The 20,253-nt window shown below is 37.5% G+C and overlaps 1 protein-coding gene across 7 annotated transcripts in view; it reads right to left on the bottom strand.

The window, feature by feature from the left end:
* STK33 (serine/threonine kinase 33) overlaps positions 1-20,253 on the bottom strand; it is a 157,296-nt gene that overhangs the window by 106,671 nt on the left and 30,372 nt on the right. For 4 of the 7 annotated variants that reach the window (XM_059135264.1, XM_059135292.1, XM_059135275.1 and 1 more), the window contains one exon: positions 10,848-10,885. The exons of the other annotated variants lie outside the window; for them this stretch is intronic. The gene's annotated coding sequence lies outside the window, so the exon portion shown is untranslated. The remainder of the gene's footprint in view (positions 1-10,847; positions 10,886-20,253) is intronic. 7 annotated transcript variants of the gene reach the window in all.

Genomic DNA, 20,253 nt, shown 5'->3' on the forward strand with positions numbered 1-20,253 from the left:
ATTGCTGCTATGAACATTGGGGTGCAGATGGCCCTTCTTTTCACTACATCTGTATCTTTGTGGTAAATACCCAGTTGTGCAATTTCAGGGTCATAAGGGAGCTCTACTTTTTTTTATGATTTTTTTTTATTTATTGGACAGACAGAGATCACAAGTAGGCAGAGAGGCAGGCAGAGAGAGAAAGGGAAGCAGGCTCCCTGCTGAGCAGAGAGCCTGAAGCAGGGCTCGATCCCAGGACCCTGGGATCATGACCTGAGCGGAAGGCAGAGCTTAACCCACTGAACCATCCAGGGGCCTCGGTAGCTCTATTTTTAATTTCTTAAGGAATCTCCACACTGTTTTCCAAAGTGGCTGCACCAACTTGCACTCCTCTGAAACTTTTAACCTTGATACACAAGAGGAAGTTTTGCTGTTCACATTATTTCTCTGGTCTACAAGCCTATGTTAATAATATTTAGAAAGAGGAAGGGAGGAAGAGGAGCGTATCTGCTGTGCAGTTGATATTTGTCTGGGCATGCTGGGGAAAATCTACCAGGAAAGCAAGATAATTCCAAATTTTATCTAGAATAGAAGCTTCTAGAACTAAGGAGTCCATGTTTATGCCTAAAGACTGTGAGTCTCCTGAAAATGTATGCAAAAATGTGTGTATGTCCATTTTTCTGAGAGGAGGTACCAATACTTTCATCAGAACGCCAAGATGGTCCACAATCTGCCATCATGCCCTCAAATATTAAGCACCACAAGTACAGGGATTTTGAATTTTAAGTCATTTGTGGGGCACAACATTCTAAAATTAAGTAGAATAGAAAAATATGAGAGTCTAACACTTGTCATAAAGTGTTATTATAAATTATTTCTTCAAATGTATGTGTGTCTGTGTGTGTGCAGCAAGTTTATTCATCCTGAGGTCAGGGTTAAAAATGTTTGAAAGCCACTGCTCTAAGGCATGAGAAATGGCTCTATACAATTTTGTAACATATTAAATCATCATCCATTGAAAACAATTAGGTGATCTGTGGTTCCAGTGGGCATTCTACTGTTTGGAGTGACACCTGATCCACCAAAATGAAATTGCTATTATTAAAGAACTGCAATCTGCAATCCTCAGTAGTAAAAGTATGTCTTTGTAAGGTCCTATTGATCTTTAGATCAACAACTATGAAGAAGTCGCCTCTGAAAGGACACTGTACACTGGGTGTCTCAGAGAAAATGTAAAATACTGAATAAAACATTAAGGAAGAGAAGAGGACAAATATTTCCTGGGAGGATAGAATTCTCTAAGCATCTTAGAAAGATATTCAGGAAGGAAAGCGTGTAGAAACTCACCCCTAAACCTGGTACAGCAATGAGGTTTAGAAAAAATATTATTTCTTTTACACAAACCAGACAGAAAAATATGGTAAATTTGCCACGACCGCCTGGGTGTGAGGGTGTCACTTTAGTCCCAGTTACCAGTGTCTGGTACTGTTCACTACCTCTTCGGGGCCTCAATACAAGAAACGTAAATGGTCCAGACACCGAATTTGGATTATTATCTAAAATGTTACTAAAACACTTTACAGATTTGAGTTGTCCCAATCAATGCAAAAATTTCAAAAGTAACCCTACGTTCTACACAGCCAGACCACTATTCCTCCCCAACCCACAAAAGACCAGAAGTTACCCTCTCAGGCAGGTACCTTCTCTGCTTCTCTGGATGCAAGTATATCTGAGATCAAAAGTGAAGCACCATACTGAGTTTCTGCAGTCATCATCCCCTGCTTCCGTTCCAGAGTGCCGGGAGCCGGGCTTATAGAGAGCACACAGGAGACCAGAGCTGTCTCACTGGAGAAGCTGCCACACACACACACACACACACACACACACACACACCCCAGATGCACAGATACTGACATATAAGGATTTCTTTCCTGCAGTCCCCAGAAAAAAAGACTTAGATCCTCACCAGGTCGCCTTGACTAGCTGACATACAGCCTGTCATACAATCTTGATACCTCATTCTTAAATGAGAAAACACAGGCAAGTACAGCTAGACATTTTATGCAAGACACGAAAGTGAAAGAAAACAAAAACAAATGAGGGAAAAGGAACTCAAAGAAAACAGAGGGAAGGCCAGGAGCAGAATTTTGCCATATTGTAACATTCCCCAAAGTTAAAAGATATCATATCCATAAAATAAAAAGCTACAACAAAAGAACATTCAGAAACCAAAGGGAGTTCTTAAAATCCTTTAAAAAAAAAATTAAAAGAGTTAGAAGGTAAATTTGAGAAATGTCTTAGAAAATAGACCCCAATGACAAAAAGATGGAAAATGAGAGTGAATGGATGAGAAAAATTAAATGATATGTCCAGGAGGTCATGAATAATGAGTTCAAGTGAAAAAAGATAAAGAAATTGAAAGAGAAGAAATGATCAAAGAAATAATACAAATAAACTTCTCAGGAGTAAAGAACATGAATTTCCAAATTGGAAGAGTCCACAGAGTTCACAGCAAAATTAGTGAAAAATGATCCACATCAGTAATCATAAAATTTCAGAACACAAAGATTACAGAAAAGAAAGGTTGGTAAGGAACTGCACAATGGGGTGGGTGGGGAGGGAGTCAGGGTGACAACACCTGAGCTCACTGATAAGTATCAGCCTCACCAAAAGCCTCACCAAAAGCGGGACAACCAGACCCCGTGTCTGATGATGTGGTGTGATGCTCATTATGTGATACAATAGGAAATATACAGCACCGCCTGTCAAGTATTATTATTTAACTGTTGAACTAGAATTTAATTAAGCCTAAGTCGAAATACAAGTGATTTTTTTTCAACTGTTATATTTTTCAGGACCTTAAAATTTCATTTGGTTTTCTTTATGTCCTCTATTCTATCTGAGATGTTCTATTAAGGGAAATATTAAGGGTGAATCATGTCATTTTAGCAATCTTAAGTATAATTTTATAGATTTCTCTGTTGCTACTAACTAAAGAAAAAAGCCAATAGCAGGAATTTTTCTGGAAAAATGAATTGCTTGGGGACATAGGCAATTTCCCATGAATTTTGCTGAGTGACCAGACAAGATGTGTCCTGCACTAGTGTCTGATGTTCAACAAAGGCCGAATGAATGAATGAATGAACGAATGAACAAATGAACACACGTGTATATGCACGTCCTACAAGCTTTGAACAAGGAGCAGAATGTCTACTACTTTCAAAAGTGCTAAAGAGGGGAAGGCCCTAGGGTTACAATCCCCTAAGAAAAGAATCCCTAAAAGTCTGGGGCCGGGAAATGTTTCAGGTGATGATTATGGGACAATGAACCACTGCTGTCTGGCCAGTTCACCACTCTGACTGGAGGACAGTACGTGAAAACTAAAAGGAATGTTTCTAAATATACTGATGATATAAACTGGAATGAGTAAGTTGAAGAGCCGTCCAGAATCTGTTCTCCCTTTGGTGTTCAGCCCATCCAAGAAATGTCAGATCTAGCCAGAAGGATTTTATGACTGAATGATTTGCAAAATTTATAGAAAAGACTTCTTTTATTTTTGAGAGACACCGAGAGTGAGTGAGAAAGAGAGAGAGCAGGTGCACAAGCGGCAGGAAGTAGGGAGGGGGCAGAGGAAGAGGGAGAGAGAGAACCCTAAGTAGGCTCCACGCTCAGGGCTCAACTCAGAGCTCAATCTCACAATCCTGAGATCAAGATCTGAGCTGAAACCAAGAGTTGTATGCTTAACTGACCAAGCCACCCAGGTGCCCTTAGAAAAGACATTCATATATCGATATCAAGGCCAATCTTGTTGGGGGAAGGGGTGGTGTTTGAGAGCCATCTTGGAACACTGCCCTGCAACTTTAAAGTTGTTCTCTCAGCAGGACTGATCTCTCTTGCCCTGGTCTGATGAGGCCGTGAGTAATCATTTGGGAGATAGTGTATTTGAATAAGGTAAAGGAGTAAGACGGAGACTAAACATGGACCCGGAGACTTGATGAACCAAACTTTCGGCAAAAAACAGGCTATACTACTGGGTATTTACCCTGAAGATACAAACGTAGTGATCCAAAAGGGCACGTGCACCCAAATGTTTATAGCAGCAATGTCTACAATAGCCAAACTATGGAAAGAACCTAGATGTCCATCAACAGATGAATGGATAAAGAAGATGTGGTATATATACACAATGGAATACTATGCAGCCATCAAAAGAAATGAAATCTTGCCATTTGCGACGGCATGGATGGAACTAGAGGGTATTATGCTTCGCGATATAAGTCAATCAGAGAAAGACAACTATCATATGATCTCCCTGATATGAGGAAATGGAGATGCAATGTGGGGGGCTTGGGGGTAGGAAAAGAATAAGTGAACCAAGATGGGATCAGGAGGGAGACAAACCATAAGAGACTCTTACTGTCACAAAACAAACTGAGGGTTGCAGAGGAGGGGTAGGGAGAGGGTGGTGGGGTTGTGGACATTGGGGAGGGTATGTGCTATGGTGAGTGCTGTGAAGTGTGTAAATGGGGCAATTCACAGACCTGTACCCCTGGGGCTAATAATACATAATATGTTTATAAAAAATTTTTTAAAAAAGAAAGATATGTAAAGTACAGAGGAAAAAGAAAAACAGGCTATACATCCTACAAACAGGCAAGAATCTTTTCACCTTTAGCCTTAAGTAATGGAGCGCCCATAAAACATCAATACCAATAAAGATAAACTGCTCTAATTTTGGAGTGCAACAGGACAGCAAGAGATTTGGAGAATCTACCTGCAAATGCTTCTTTACGTTAAAGAAAGTCCCCTAGTAACTCATGGAATAATCACTTGACATTAACATAATCATGTAATTTACTTGGCACTTAACTAACAAGAATATATGTAAAAAGAACTCAGGGAGGTTATCATATCCCCTTAATAGCTAACTCATAACTAAAATAATACACAGAGACTAAAATAAATTTTAAGCTTCTATAGATTAAAAAAGAATATTTGATGTATCATCCTTCAGTGAGCCACAAGAAAAGATTATATGATCAATTTAGGTTCTAAACAACATTTTACAATGGAAAATAGATGAAGCAATTAAGAGCCCCTAAAGAATTCAGTTTTATACCTTAAGATAGGAATTGGATTAAATTATATCAATTACTTGAGAAATGTGTACATTTTTCAATGAGTGTATTATTTTAAAACTGACCTAATTTACTAATGAAAGAACAAGAGGCTTTTCATCTCTCCTTTTCCATAGAGGTTTTTGTGGGTTTTTTTTTTTTTAAATAGTTCTCGGTTTCTTGACTCTGTGGTATAATACAGTTTTACATTTTCTGCTTTATCTGCTGAAGCAAGATAACTCGGTAGCTATTGTCCAAGTAGATTTTCATTTCACCCAGACCATAGTTTTATACAAAGTAAATTTCCTAACTTCAGAGAACTTAACTATTCCTAATGAGAAACTCTTTAGGCAATGTCAAGAAAAAAAACCCATGAAAGAAATTCTGCTCAAGTACAGTATGAACAATTCCTTACTAAATAGCTTTTATTCCCCCACCAACTTCAGTGCATTAAGCACATTCCATGCATATCCTTCTATCATTGTATATTTTAGAATAAAAAATATATAAAATTCTACAGGCCTAAATCACTTGCTATTTTACTTTTCATTTGTTTCAAATGTTTCACAACTTAAGTCTGTGATATTACAAGCCCCTCCAGAAGACTTAAATAGTATTAAAATGCCGCTTTCAATTTAAAGGGCAAAATATCTGGAAAATTAAGGTCACAATGTTATACAGCCTAATGGAGTATGGATTTCTACTTGAAGTACCCCAACCAGAAACTTCAACAATCTTAAATCTGTCTCTCCTGGATATAATAAGTTTTAAAGCTTTGAATGAATTTTCAGAATATGTTTCACATCTCTCATAACTTCAGAAAAGGATGCAGCAGAGAAGAGTCTCTATAATAATGGAATTTTTATGCAGTACCAATAAGTTACAGAGCCTTTAAAACAAAAGATGAATAGGATCATACTTAGAGGAGGAAAAATAACGGGCATTAGAAGCTTTCTTTGTAAAAATTTTTTCTTAGGCTCCAACATATTTTTCAAAAGATCAAGAAAGAGGTAGATTCTTTGATCCAGGATGTTACAAATGCTATAGAACCATGATTAAATCACTTGTTAATTTTCAAACGTAAGGTTTTTCAGCAGTTCTATAGCTAATATGGCTAGTTCCATATTCCATTATAGCACCTAAGCCATTTTTTTTCAGGTAGGGCACTACCTGGAAAGTATTGAAAGATCAAATCACATGGAACATGTACAATATTTGAAACAGGGAAAAAATGCAAAATGCATTTCAAAAAATTTGCTTTTACAGTGTTCATCTAAAACAATGATTCTCAACCAGAGGTGATTTTTGTCCCCTGGAGGATATCTGGCAATGTCTGGGGTCATATTTAATTGTCACAACTGGGATCGCACTAGTGGCATCTGAGGATAGAAGCCAGAGATGTCACTGAACATCTACAATGCATAGGATGACCCCTCAAAAAGAATTGTTCAGTCCAAACTATCAGTAGTGCCAGGGCTGAAAAACTCCAAAACAATATCAAGCACATAATTCAATGAAATCAAACTTCTGAATGCATGAAAGAACCTTAATAAACAAAATGATTTCATTTCTACCTCCTTTTAGAGCTTCTTATTACCTCCTTCAATTTGATGCTGCTGAATACAGACTCTATATCTGTTCTCAAGGTCTTCTTCTAGTCATTTATTGGATCCCGACATGCTGTCGCATATGACCAAATGAAAATTACATAAAGGATCTTGTCCTATGACATGGATCCAAGGAATCAAAGAGAGGAACACTACATTGACAATTGAACCATCACTCAAATTAGCAGATGAAAACATTTTCAAATGCCTTCAGTGATTAATGGCTCAAAACCACATAGTTTTTAACTATGGGAATTACAGCACTACTACTTTTCTCGGCCACATTTGTTGATAAAACAAGGTATTTCAAATTTATAAGACTAGGAAAATAAAACACACAGTCTTTAGAAATACTCATCATGTAAACAATGTAACTAGAAAAATTTAATAGTCTCCTGTCACATGATCTTTCTAAATAGTAATCCACAATTATCATGTCAAAATAATCTTAAAGGAATTTTGAAAAATCTAGGGTCCCCAGCTTAATCCAATATGAAAACTGCCTCCAGAGCAGAAGTTAGATTTTTTTAACCCAGATTTATATGTGGTCATAATTACTATGTAGTCAGAGATTGATCTTCATTAACAAATAGCTACTGTGATGATTGTTTCTGAAGAATTCTGAATGAAGGACACATTTCATTTTTTCCTTATAACTTTTTAATATTTTTGTTTTTTTATAATTTTATATGAAAAGTAAAGATATATTTAAGGAAAAAACCCTTTGATAATTCATATACACTCATTAACTGGTACAGAATCATATTCTATCCCAAGGCTAAATTTTAAGAACAACAGAGCTAATCGTAAAGATGTGGAATTTCTAAATGATTTCTCATTTAAAAAACTACCACTTATAAAAGGAGGAAGAAATGAATTTAACTGAGACTTGTAAAGAAATGCTTCTAGCCAAAACAATAAAGTTAATTACAAATACTAAATCAATTATAAATATTTACACATACTTTGTTTTAACTGTCCTTGGAGATACACATTTCTATAAGAAATATATCACCACTTGTATATTTAAAATATCACTTGAGATAATGTTATTTCAGTTAAAAAAAAAACCCTCAGAATTATATCAACTAAAGTCATGACATGGGCCTTACAGTCATATGTTGAAGAGTTATCTAAAAGCTGTTCAAATGTTTATTCAAATAGAAGTGAAGGGCACAACTTCTCGAAGGGAAATAGGTTTTAATAAAAAGTTATAAATAGGAAGTTGTTTACCAAAAGTATAGGTCCAAATGAACCAATGAATAACGAAATTCTATATGGAACTATTCCAAACTCATTTAAAGTCACATTCACTTGGAAAACCCAAAACAATCAAAATAAATACATTACCTAGACATGCTTTCAAATCTATTTCTCCCCGCTGGGTATCAACAACCAGAGAGGGTGCTGATTTGTTCTTTTCATTCTTTTTTACGGCTAAATGAGCATGCAAACCTTCAAAAGGGAGGCAAAAATGGAAATGACAGCACCACTTATGAATCTAAAATAATCTCTGTGAATCAATGTCACTGAAATGGGCAAAAAGACATATAGACATCCCAAACAACTCACACCCCTTTGTAAGAAAATCTGAATTTAGGAAGACTAACATTACAAAAGATTCTTATATATATTTATATTTCAGTCCCTGGATACATCTGTTTAGAAATCATTAACTACTTTTGAAGAGCAATCAAGCAACCAAAAATTAACTTACAAATTCCTTCCAAAATTTTTCTTTGGAGGCTACATTTGCAAGGGATTGTGTCAGGCACAGCAAGAGAAGCAAAGACTTACCCATCACAGACTTTGGCCTCAAGAAGCTTATAAGTAGCTGGGAAGATAAGACATGCCTAGAAATAACTTCAAAACAAAGTAAGAAGGGAGAAGTGCCTCAAGAGCAGTAAAAATAAAATGTCATAAGAAGTGAGAAGAGAAAGAAGTGACATACAGCTTGAGGGATCGGAGAAAGATGCTGAGATTTGATGGGAACATTTGCGATGGGCCTGGAAATATGCATGACCAGCTTGGAAGAAGGTAGACACATTGCAAGGAAAGAGAAGTTAACACAAGTGAAGGCAGACATATACTCATCTAGAAGTTCTGTTGGTTAACACAGAGTACTGCCCGAAGAGGAATAACTAAAGATGAAGGAGGACATTGAAACTAGGACCAATTTGGAATAGCTTGACCATAAGGCTGAGAAGTCTGGACTTTATTGAGTAATTGGGGAGCTGGTAAAGATTTCTGAGCAGGAAAAAGCATCATCAAAGTTGTGCTTTAGAAAGATCAATCTAGCAGTAATTGAAGTAACTGAACATCAATCAAATGCAGATGATATAGCACAGTGAATATAATGTAAGCCTGCAGGAATTCAGGAATTCATTTATAAAAATGTAATTTATATGCATCTTTTCAGTAACACAGCTCTATAAACTGTCTTGCTCATAGACTAGTACCTAATTATATAAGCATCTAAAAAGGTCATAAGTACTATAAAATGATATCACAAAACCTCTTGCCTCTGCCTGGAAATCCTTCCACCCCCTTTCCCTTCCGGTAAACTCCTTATCCTGTAGGTCTCGGTTTAAATGTCACTTCCTCAGAAAGGCCTTTTTTTAATCACTTATCCAAATTAGGTCTCCCTGTGCTTTTTTCTTCATTGCACTTAACACAATTTATAATTACATATTTTGGTCAGTAATTGATGAATGTCTATCTTCCCCACTAGATTAGAGAGGAAGGACAGTACTGTTTTTACTCATCATCATATTATCCAGATATAAAACAGTACAACACATAGTAGGCACTTAACAAGTATGTATTCTCTGAAGAATGAGTGAAGAAGAGGAGGAGATTTTTTTTTTAATTTTTTTTATTTTTTATAAACATATATGTTTATCCCCAGGGGTACAGGTCTGTGAATCGCCAGGTTTACACACTTCACAGCACTCACCATAGCACATACCCTCCCCAATGTCCATAACCCCACCCCCTCTCTCCCAACCCCCCTCCCCCCAGCAACTCTCAGATTGTTTTGTGAGATTAAGAGTCACTTATGGTTGGTCTCCCTCCCAATCCCATCTTGTTTCATTGATTCTTCTCGTACCCACTTAAGCCCCCATGTTGCATCACCACTTAGAGGAGGAGATTTTAAGGTCATGGCTGTAATGTCCCTCTGCTAAACTGGCAAAGATACTTTCTTTCAAAGAGAAAATTAAAAGAATTCTTAAATGTCAATTAAGGAAGGCCACATTCCCATCTTCCAAAGTTAGAGTAAAAGTCTATACTTCAGGGGTGCCTGGGTGGCTCAGTTGGTTAAGCATCTGCCTTCAGCTCAGACCATGATCCCAGAATCCTGGGATTGAACCCCATATCAGGCTCCCTGCTCAGTGGGGAACCTGCCTCTCCCTCTCCTCCCCACTCATGCTCCCTCTTGCTATCTCTGTCTCTGTCTCTGTCTCTCTCTCTCTCAAATAAATAAATAAATAAATAATCTTTTTTTAAGTCTGTACTTTTTTAACATAAAGTAAATCTTAAACCAAGTATTCAAGCCAAAATATACATTCCTACTCTTCATATTTTACAGAAATAATTCACAAGGCAACTACTGAGCAAAATACAACAGGGAACAGAATCTGAGTACAGGGTAAGCATTCTAAGTCAGATGTTAAGAAGGTGACTATACACTTGTGACTCCTTGGATCTATGCATATCATGTTAGAACCTCAAAAAGAACTTCAACTTGCAACATGAAAGATTTTATGTAAACCTAAATCATCACTGTAGTAGACAAAACCCTCAAAGAAAGATGGCTAACTTCTTCCCAAATATTTCATTTCCAAATAATAAATATATGGCTTTCAATCCCATGCTACCTGACCTTTGTATTTCACACCACAAACTTGGTATGGTATTTTCTTCATATAACAATAAATGTATGGAAAGTCAGCAGTATAATGAAACTTAAGTTATAGAGATCTAGAGAAGTCCAGAGGAGTTCAACATGTAGTATTTGAGGTCTTTTTCCAAGATAAAATTCTTTGCAAAAATTTTAATGTTGAAAAATCACTCAATTCATTAGTATATGTGAACTATAAAGGCCTAACCAATTGTCAGTAAAGAACTAGAGAAGTCGGCTTACCCCTGGAAATGCTGGGCTAACTTGGTGCAATGGAGTACCTGCAACAAAAGGAAAAAGGAGATTCCCATCATCCATCGGGGGTGTTTGTTCAAGAAATTTTGCAAATCAGATGTGTTATATAAACTTAAAATGAAAAGGAAAAAGGATCAGCATAGATTTGCTCAAAGAGGTCGTTATTTTTGCTATAAGGAGACATCTATGTCCCTAAAAATCACTAGACTAGAAAAATCACACACTAGAAAACACGGGACTTATGAGGGAAATGCAGTTCGGGACACAATACTCAAAAACTTTGTGATACACACACAAAAGATAGAAACCTAAGAAAAATGGTAGCCCAGCTTTATATATGTTAAATGGTTAAGAAATACATAAGTATATTACCTTATTTTTTTAATTAAATTTATTTATTTTCAGCATAACAGTATTCATTTTTTCACCACACCCAGTGCTCCTTGCAATCCGTGCCCTCTATAATACCCACCACCTGGTACTCCAACCTCCCACCACCCCCCGCCACTTCAAACCCCTCAGATTGTTTTTCAGAGTCCATAGTCTCTCATGATTCACCTCCCCTCCCAATTTCCCCCAACTCCCTTCTCGTCTCTAACTCCCCATGTTCTCCATGCTATTTGTTATGCTCCACAAATAAGTGAAACCATATGATAATGGACTCTCTCTGCTTGACTTATTTCACTCAGCATAATCTCTTCCAGTCCCGTCCATGTTGCTACAAAAGTTGGGCATTCATTCTTTCTGATGGAGGCATAATACTCCATAGTGTATATGGACCACATCTTCCTTATCCATTCGTCCGTAGAAGGGTATCTTGGTTCTTTCCACAGTTTGGCAACCATGGCCATTGCTGCTATAAACATTGGGGTACAGATGGCCCTTCTTTTCACTACATCTGTATCTTTGGGGTAAATACCCAGGAGTGCAATTGCAGGGTCTTAGGGAAGTTCTATTTTTAATTTCTTGAGGAATCTCCACACTGTTCTCCGAAGAGGCTGCACCAACTTGCATTCCCACCAACAGTGGAAGAGGGTTCCCCTTTCTCCACATCCCCTCCAACACATGTTGTTTCCTGTCTTGTTAATTTTGGCCATTCTAACAGGTGTAAGGTGATATCTCAATGTGGTTTTAATTTGAATCTCCCTGAGGGCTACCTTATTTTGAAAAAGACCTGAAGTTTGCTTGTGAATGTGAGTGTTGGGAAGGCCGGAGTTCATGAGCTAAACTGCTAAGCCGCAGAGCCAAGGCTCTCGGAAATCAGAGCGAATCAGAGCGAATCAGAGGGAAGGGGTGTGGCAGCATCCGCTGGTGGGTGTGGCTCATAGCGCCCCGAGTGAGGTAGCTGGGAGACATCCCAGGCGTGTGTGGAGGTGCCGTTTTGTACACTCCTGCACGGCTCAGTTCAACTAGATGCAGTATTCTGTGGTTCACCTGGTATTTCTTGCTGACAAAATTGTGCATAAGCAAATACAAAGCTCATTTATGCTCAAAATGTTTCCTAATATATCAGCTACTCTGCAGCAAATTCAGGTTTTCAAAACAAGCATTCAGTTCAGAGCAGAACTATGGCTTTCACTCATATGTGGAATTTAAGGAACAAAACAAAGGAGCACAGGGGAAGGGAGGAAAAAATAAAGTAAGATGAAATCAGAGAGGGAGACAAATCATAAGAGACTCTTAATTCTAGAAACAAACTGAGGGTTGCTGGAGGGGAGGAGAGGGTAGTATACTGGAGGGAAGTGTAGGGAGAAGGAGTAAGCGGGTGATGGGCATTAAGGAAGGCACGTGATGTAATGAGCACTGGGTTTACATGCAACTGATGAATCAATGAACTCTACATCTGAAGCCAACATTACGTTATATGTTAATTGAATGAATATAAATAAAAATTTTAAAAATATCAGAACTATGTGGATATTTAGGATCAAACAGCCAATGCCAATGGGATAGTGAAATCATTTCCTGTTGTTCAAATGTCTTGAGCTCAATGGAATCACAAGATTTTGAGAAATCACAGGGTCTCTAATAGAAAAAAGTCACAATTTCTAAATAGATTTGTATGAATTATATGGCCATCCTCCAGGAAATGCTGGGATCTGCTTGGTTCCATGAAAGTACAATCTTTTTCATAAAATCATTGCCTTTACAGCAATAAGTATGTAGTGACATAAAAGTTAAGCATCACTGATAGAGGATTTGATCAAACCTAGTTTTTGCTCAGGAATACTGCATCTCCTTTTCCTATCACCATCAGTATCATCATGAGCACACCTGCTCACATTTTCTCTCCCCCATCAGCAGCCATTACTTATGATAACTGAAACCAAAGGCAACAAACTGGCATAGCTGAATTCACAAAGCTTAACAAAAGCACTGCTTTTGTCCTTGATGCTAGTTTCTGGGTTGGTATTGCCACAATGGTCGTGTAGTGAAAACAGTGTTTGCAAACAGATCTTTCATCTGGTTTTAATTAGGAAAACACAACCTCTAGGAGAAATGTCTGAATCTCTCTTTATAGCATTTATCAGGCATCATCTGTTCCCCAGGACCGCAAGCATCAGGAAAAGTCCATTCAGTGCTTCATGCAAAGTTAGGACTTATAATCTCTGTTGAATAGTTGACCTTACTTGATTTGTTTTGCTATTTATCCCACATAACTTTATTCCCAAAATATTAAATTCAATTTTCAAAACCAACATAGTCACCAGTCACCATCAATGGAAGATTACTTTTTTGTTGTTTTAGTTACTATAAAATTAAAAGATGACTCCTGCAATAAAATTTGGAAGAGTCCAAAAGGTGTGAAATGAAAACAGAAGTTCATAACATCTCCATTTTCCACCTCAGAGACAACTACTTTTAATGGTTCTTATGTAACATTCTAGAATTCTTCTATGCATTTATATGAATAAATTATGTATTATTTTTAGTAAATAAAATAATATTGTATCTAGTCTCATATAACTTACTTTTTTGTCTAAATACTATAGCTTGGCCTCTTTCCCATTATCAGTACATAAATTTTTATATCTTTTGTTTTTTTTTTTTTTTTTTTTTTTAATTTTTAATTTTTTATAAACATATATTTTTATCCCCAGGGGTACAGGTCTGTGAATCACCAGGTTTACACACTTCACAGCACTCACCAAATCACATACCCTCCCCAATGTCCATATATCTTTTGTTTTAATGGCTATATAATATTCCAAGGTACATAAGAAGCTTAAGTTACTTTAAAAACTCTTATCAGTAGTCAAGTAAATTGTTTCCAAATCCCTTCTCCTTTAAGCAATGCTATAAAACAATACCCTTTTACATATATCGTTGTACTCTCAATATATTTGTAAAATATATTCTTAAAAGTAGTATTGCAGAGATAAAAGGTATGAACATTTCTAATTTTGACAATGCCAACTTGCCCCCAAAAAAAGGTCCAATAATGCCTATTTTGCCATACCCTATCATTAAATATTTTCAAACTTTCTCATCTGTATCAATTTGATAAGTGAAAAATGGCATCACCTTTTAAATTTCTACCTCTTTAATTATAAGTGAGACTATTTTTTCAAATTTTTATCATTGCTATCTTTCTGTAAAATATTCACTTAGATTATCTGTTTTTACACTGGGTTCTTTATATTTCTCATTAGCTTACCTATCTGTGACCCCCGAATGTTAATAATATCAACCCTTCTTCTGTCAAATAGATGGCAGTTATTCTCCCCTACTTGAGTATTTGTTCATTGATTCTTATCATGGTGGTTTTGCCATGCAAAAGCTTCTACTTTTTCCGAGGTCAAGTTATTAATCTTTTCCTTTATGGTCTCCGGGCTTAGAGTTATGCTTAGAAAGACCCCCACATCCCAATTTCATAAAACTATCTGCCCATATTTTTTCCTTAAAATAATAATAATAATAATATATAAGAGTCAATTTTATTGATTGCTCACTCCAGGCTGGGCACTGGTTGGAGCACTTCACATACATTACTGCATTTAATCCTCGCCACAATCTCGGTAGGTTGGTAGTGTCATTATCTCCATGACACAGATGAAGATTCTGTGACTACAGATGAGGTTTAAACTTATCTAAAGTTACACAGCTTGTATGTGGCAGTGCCAAGATTCACCTCAGACCAGCAAATTCATCAACGTTAGGCTGGATCTACTGACTCTCTCTCCACTAAGAAAAATGAGTTCAGGGGAGCCTGGGTGACTCAGTGGGTTAAAGCCTCTGCCTTCAGTTCGGGTCGTGGTCCCAAGGTCCTGGGATCGAGCCCCGCATTGGGCTCTCTTCCTCCTCTCTCTCTGCCTGTCTCTCTGCCTACTTGTGATCTTTGTCTGTCAAATAAATAAATAAAATCTTTAAAAAAAGAAAGAAAGAAAGAAAAATGAGTTCACCCATTTATATATAACTTCACCTCTTCTATCTTCCTCCACCTTATACTTGTTATAAATCCTCTCTCGCTACTAATTGTATAGTCCTTACATTTTCTTCTGTTTTCATAAAATGCAGTTATTTATATTTGACTTAGTTCAGTATTTTGAGTGGATTCCACATGTCCCGCCAATCCTTTCAAAGAGTATCTGCTTCTCCATTCCTAAGTTCTTTTCCCTTATTTGTCACATAAATAACTAATTTGACTCACGAGGCAGTTTTTTAGGAACCAGTTATTCAAGAACCAGTTATTCAAGGTTCTTGAATACTTGAGAATATTGTTTAAATATAAACTATAAACATAAACCATAGCTTGACCAGGTATTGGGTCTTCCCACACATACCCCACCAAAGCTCTAGAAACACTTATCCATTGCCTCCTAGCTTTGACTATTCACCATATTTGAGGCCACTCTGATTTTCCACCTTTTGAGTGACTCACTTTTTCTGCCCAGATGCCTATAAGATTCTTAAACTTGAAGCACACTAACTTTACTATCTTGTGCTTACTTGCTGTTGATCATCCTGTTTCAGTTTTTCCTAGAAAGCACATGTGCCTTTTTGATTCTACCTACTACGAATTTCCTTAATTTCTAAAGGTTTTTTTTTATTATTATTACCTATCTAAATTTTTTTCGGTCCATCAGTTCTGCTCTCTTTATCAGGCACACCTATAATGCATATGTTGGATCTTCTCTGCCTGTCTTTATATCTAAATTATATTTTACAAAACTCTTAGTTGCAAGCATATGGTAGAAGCCTAATGTGAACTAGCTCAAAGAAAAGCAATGTATTAGAAGGATACTGGAGTACCTCATCTATCTTTAAGAAATGCATAAAAAGCATCAGGACCTTATTGATAACACTTGAATGTCACTATCACCATGCCTTTTTGTCTCAACCAGGATGGTTTGTCTCCTGTCTTTTTTTCTGCTTCTACATGTTGACTTGCTCTTACTATCATAGACAGACCAGCTTCCGTCATGAGGCAGGGAATGTGGCTGCAACAGCTCCAAAGCCTCATAGCCCATGATTCTCATCACTAGAAGGGAATTTCCTTCTTTTCTTTAATTCCAATTTTTAAAAACTCTATGTTCCCTTCATATTATTTGAGTGAACAGATATGCATTTTTCTGGAATTTGTTTCCCAAAATAATTTTTCCCCTGAAATAATTCTCTTTTTTTAAAAGATCTTATTTATTTATTTGACAGAGACAGAGACAGAGAGAGAGAGAGAGACATCACAAGCAGGCAGAGAGGCAGGCAGAGAGAGGGGGGAAGCAGGTTCCCCGCTGAGCAGAGAGCCAGGTGTGGGGCTTGATGCCAGGACCCCGGGATCATGACCTGAGCTAAAGGCAGAGGCTTTAACCCACTGAGCCACCCAGGCACCCCATCCCCTGAAATAATTCTTAACATGAAATGCACTTTTTCTGTATAATTAGAGTAAAGCAATTTGGCCAACTTTGGTTTGCTAATTTATTTCTTGATTCATTTGATTTTGGTCAACTTCTGCAAAGCTTACTTCTTCCTTTCTCCCCTCTCATTTCAATACAGGTTAGAAGCCAAATATTAAAAAAAAAAAAATACTGTTCTCTTATCCTTATTTTCCCACTATTCTGAGATATGGAACTAGCTCCCTTTGGGATTTTCCAATTTTTCACATGGCCTGCTCCAACTCCTAAACCTCATAGAAGGGACACTCAAAGCCTTCCACTTCCTTTTAGTGAAATTCACACTCTTTTTATAGACCAGAGAAGTGTGTATCAGTTTTTAGCATCCTCCTAGATTTGATCCATATTTCACTATACTTCTTAGATACCAGTCCATGCCTAGAACTTAGCCATTTCCTAGTTATGCAGAATTTTTCTTTGTGTTTAATTATGCTTGTTGAGTTTTTAATTATTTCCATGATGGGGAATATGGTTAATATGCCTTTACTTTTTAAATATCTCCTGAATCTTTAGAAGTCATTATTACTATTAAAATCTACTTTGAAAAACTTACAATACATTCACTCATCAAATATGCATGGAATGTTAACTATGTGCAAAGCACTTTGAAAGGCATGGAGGATATATCAGTGAAGAAGACAGAAAGAGTTGGTACCTTCTAGGAACCTACATTATAGTGAGGAAGCCAGGTTTTAAACAAATAATCACAAGGATAATAGATCAATAAGTGAGTAAAGAGGTGGTTGCTAAAGCAGAGATTAAATAGAGTGCCCACAAGGTATGGATTAAATTATTTTAGCTAGAAATCGTGCTTCTCAGTATGGGGAGAGGCAAAAGGGTCCTTGAGTCCAATTTTATTTTGTAAAGTGTCTCTTGGGTTTGCCTCCCTTAGTGACAGACTGCACGATGAGTAAGTACCCTATATCTGGATGTAATAGAATTTTTCTTTAGCTGTAGAACCTAAAAATAACTACCTTTCTTCTTGGAATGCAAAGCCTATAGGCCTTCTGAGAGTATTCCTTGAGATTCAAAGTTAAGGAAACCTGTTGGGGTAAACATGACATGGCCATGACTGAAGTCTTCTGGCAGAAAGGGAAGCAAATGTCACTGAAAGAGTATTTGCTAAGCAGGAGCTGTCTTAGTTGGTGACTCAAGCTCAACTCAACCCAAGTGCTCATGAAGGAAGAGTGACGAATGGCTCTAGCCTAGCCTATAACCGCCATAACACAAGATTATGTGTTGGGGAATGATGACTTCGTGTATGAGTGTCAAATACTGACACATCCTGTAATTTGGGCAGGTCATCACAATGTCAGAGATGATTTCCCCTTTGGGGCTATGCAGGATCAGTCTTCAACAGCAAATCCTTATACAGCTGTATTGTACTTTCCAGATTTCCAGTCCCTCTCTACCTGGCACCCGAAACTAACACTCATTTGGAAACTTCAGGTTCTCAGACAATATATAAAGTGAAGGGAGAGTCCTCATCAGGGAGAAACTGAACTTTTTGACAATAAAAACATGTAGAAAAAATGAAATTAAGTTATATTAAAAGAGATATGACTACATTGGGATTTCTCTTGAAGAATGATACTTGAGCAGAGATCTAAAGGACCATGAGCAGTTAACTAGGGGAAGCAAAGAATGTGTTCCAAAAGGAGGATCCAGGCAGGAACATGGCAGACCTGAGGAAACCAAAGGAGACCAGGATGGCTAGACTCTGAAGAAGGGCTATGCTGTTGTCAGTCAAAGATGATGAGGGAGGCCGGGGCCCATCTCGTAAAGAGGCTGGTAGTCTACATTAAAGATTTCGGCCTTTATCCTAAGAGCAATGTAAAAGTAATATGTAAGCTCTATGACACGATCTGATCTGTCTTTGTAAAATATGACTTTATTTGCAGGATATAGGAGAATCAAGGGCAGAAACCAGTAGGAGAGCGGGTTGGGAAGCTATTTGAGGAAGAATGGTTGGGCACAAGCAGGTTTGTAGATTAGGTTGGTAGGGAAATTCCCATCAAATGTCTTCTTTCTCTATGAAATAGCACATGGGAGAGAGAACTCACTTTGGACATCTATGGATTGAAAATAGAGAAGTAAATTCAATCCCAAAAGCCTCTTGGAAGAAAGTAGGCACTTTGGCCTTAGAGAATTGCACTACAGACTTAGAAGGGAATTCTGGCACTTGTGGATCCAGTGTCACATGGTACTGCTAGGTTAAGAATTCTATATTATTTTGTCAAAATAAATCAAAGTTTCAACCAAGAGATTAAAAGCTATATAAAGAGATCCAGCTTTTGCTTGCCCTTGTACAGTATGTGGATGTACTCTTCCTAAGAATCACCTTCAAGCAACTTCAGATGAAAAAAGTGAGAGAACTTGGGGAATACTTTTTGCAGTTGACCATCGATAGACCCTGGCTAGACCACAAAAAAGAGGGCCTTATTAAAAGCATTCTTAGCTGATGGCCCTTTCACCATTAACCAGTCACTTAGGTCAAAAAACAAAAGATAAACGCTATTCCCCAGGTCTGGTGCCACCATCAACATGGAGGAAATGATGAAAGCCCCAGATTATAGGGGAAATTCAGCAACGGGTGCCTTTGGGAGAAGAAAGCTGACATTCTGTCCTCAGCCCTTCAAAAACATATCCCAAGCAGAAAGAGATCCAGGATCAAAGCTATCTTTAAAGGACCAAAAGATCTCAGAAGCACTGCTGCCTGCAGGTGTAAAAATAAAGTGACAAAAGTATACTGACAGACCAAATTAGTGATCCCTAAACTTCCTTTTAGTTTGGCCCACTACTCTTCCTATTAAGACTCTAGAAAGTCCTTGAGAGGGCACCTCCAGTAGTGCCATTTATGAAAAACCAAGCCAACAGAGAGAACACCTAGTAAGATAATTAGTGGATTTTAGGAGAGGAAAAAAAAACAACAAAGTAGTGAGAAGTACAAGGCATAGATTCACCACCACCTAATCACTGCTACATGGAGAATATAGGTCTTTACTGTGAATATAGGCAGAGGTGAAGAAACTTCACATTTTTAACAAAAATATCCCTACTCCCACCTCCCTGGAAGTTATAACCCTCTACTTTTGCTGTAATTGGGGTTTACCTATGGGGTTAATTTCCCATTGGATGTAAGCCTATGACTATTCCTACCCTGCAGGCAGCATAAAACTGAGGCAGAAAAGAAATGCCTTCTGCATCAGGAAGCACAGCTTCCCAGCAGGAGTCACAAAGCCCTGAGTTCAAATCTCAGTCCAGCCAAGCACAAGCTATACTACCCCGGGCAAGTTACTGAAACTCTTTGTGCCTCAGTCATCTTGTCTGTAAAAGGGGATTCGAATCTGCCTTATAAGATCAAAGGGAAATGGATAATATATACGAAGTGTCCTAACACAGTACCTGGCATGTGTTAAATACACAGCATGGGAAAGGGACTGTTAGGAATCACCAGTTCTTCCCTTCATGCTCAGTGGCCTCAGGTCTTAGGTGTGACTTGT

Source organism: Mustela lutreola, chromosome 1 (genome assembly GCF_030435805.1).
Source record: "Mustela lutreola isolate mMusLut2 chromosome 1, mMusLut2.pri, whole genome shotgun sequence".
Classification (NCBI taxonomy): Eukaryota; Metazoa; Chordata; class Mammalia; order Carnivora; family Mustelidae; genus Mustela; species Mustela lutreola.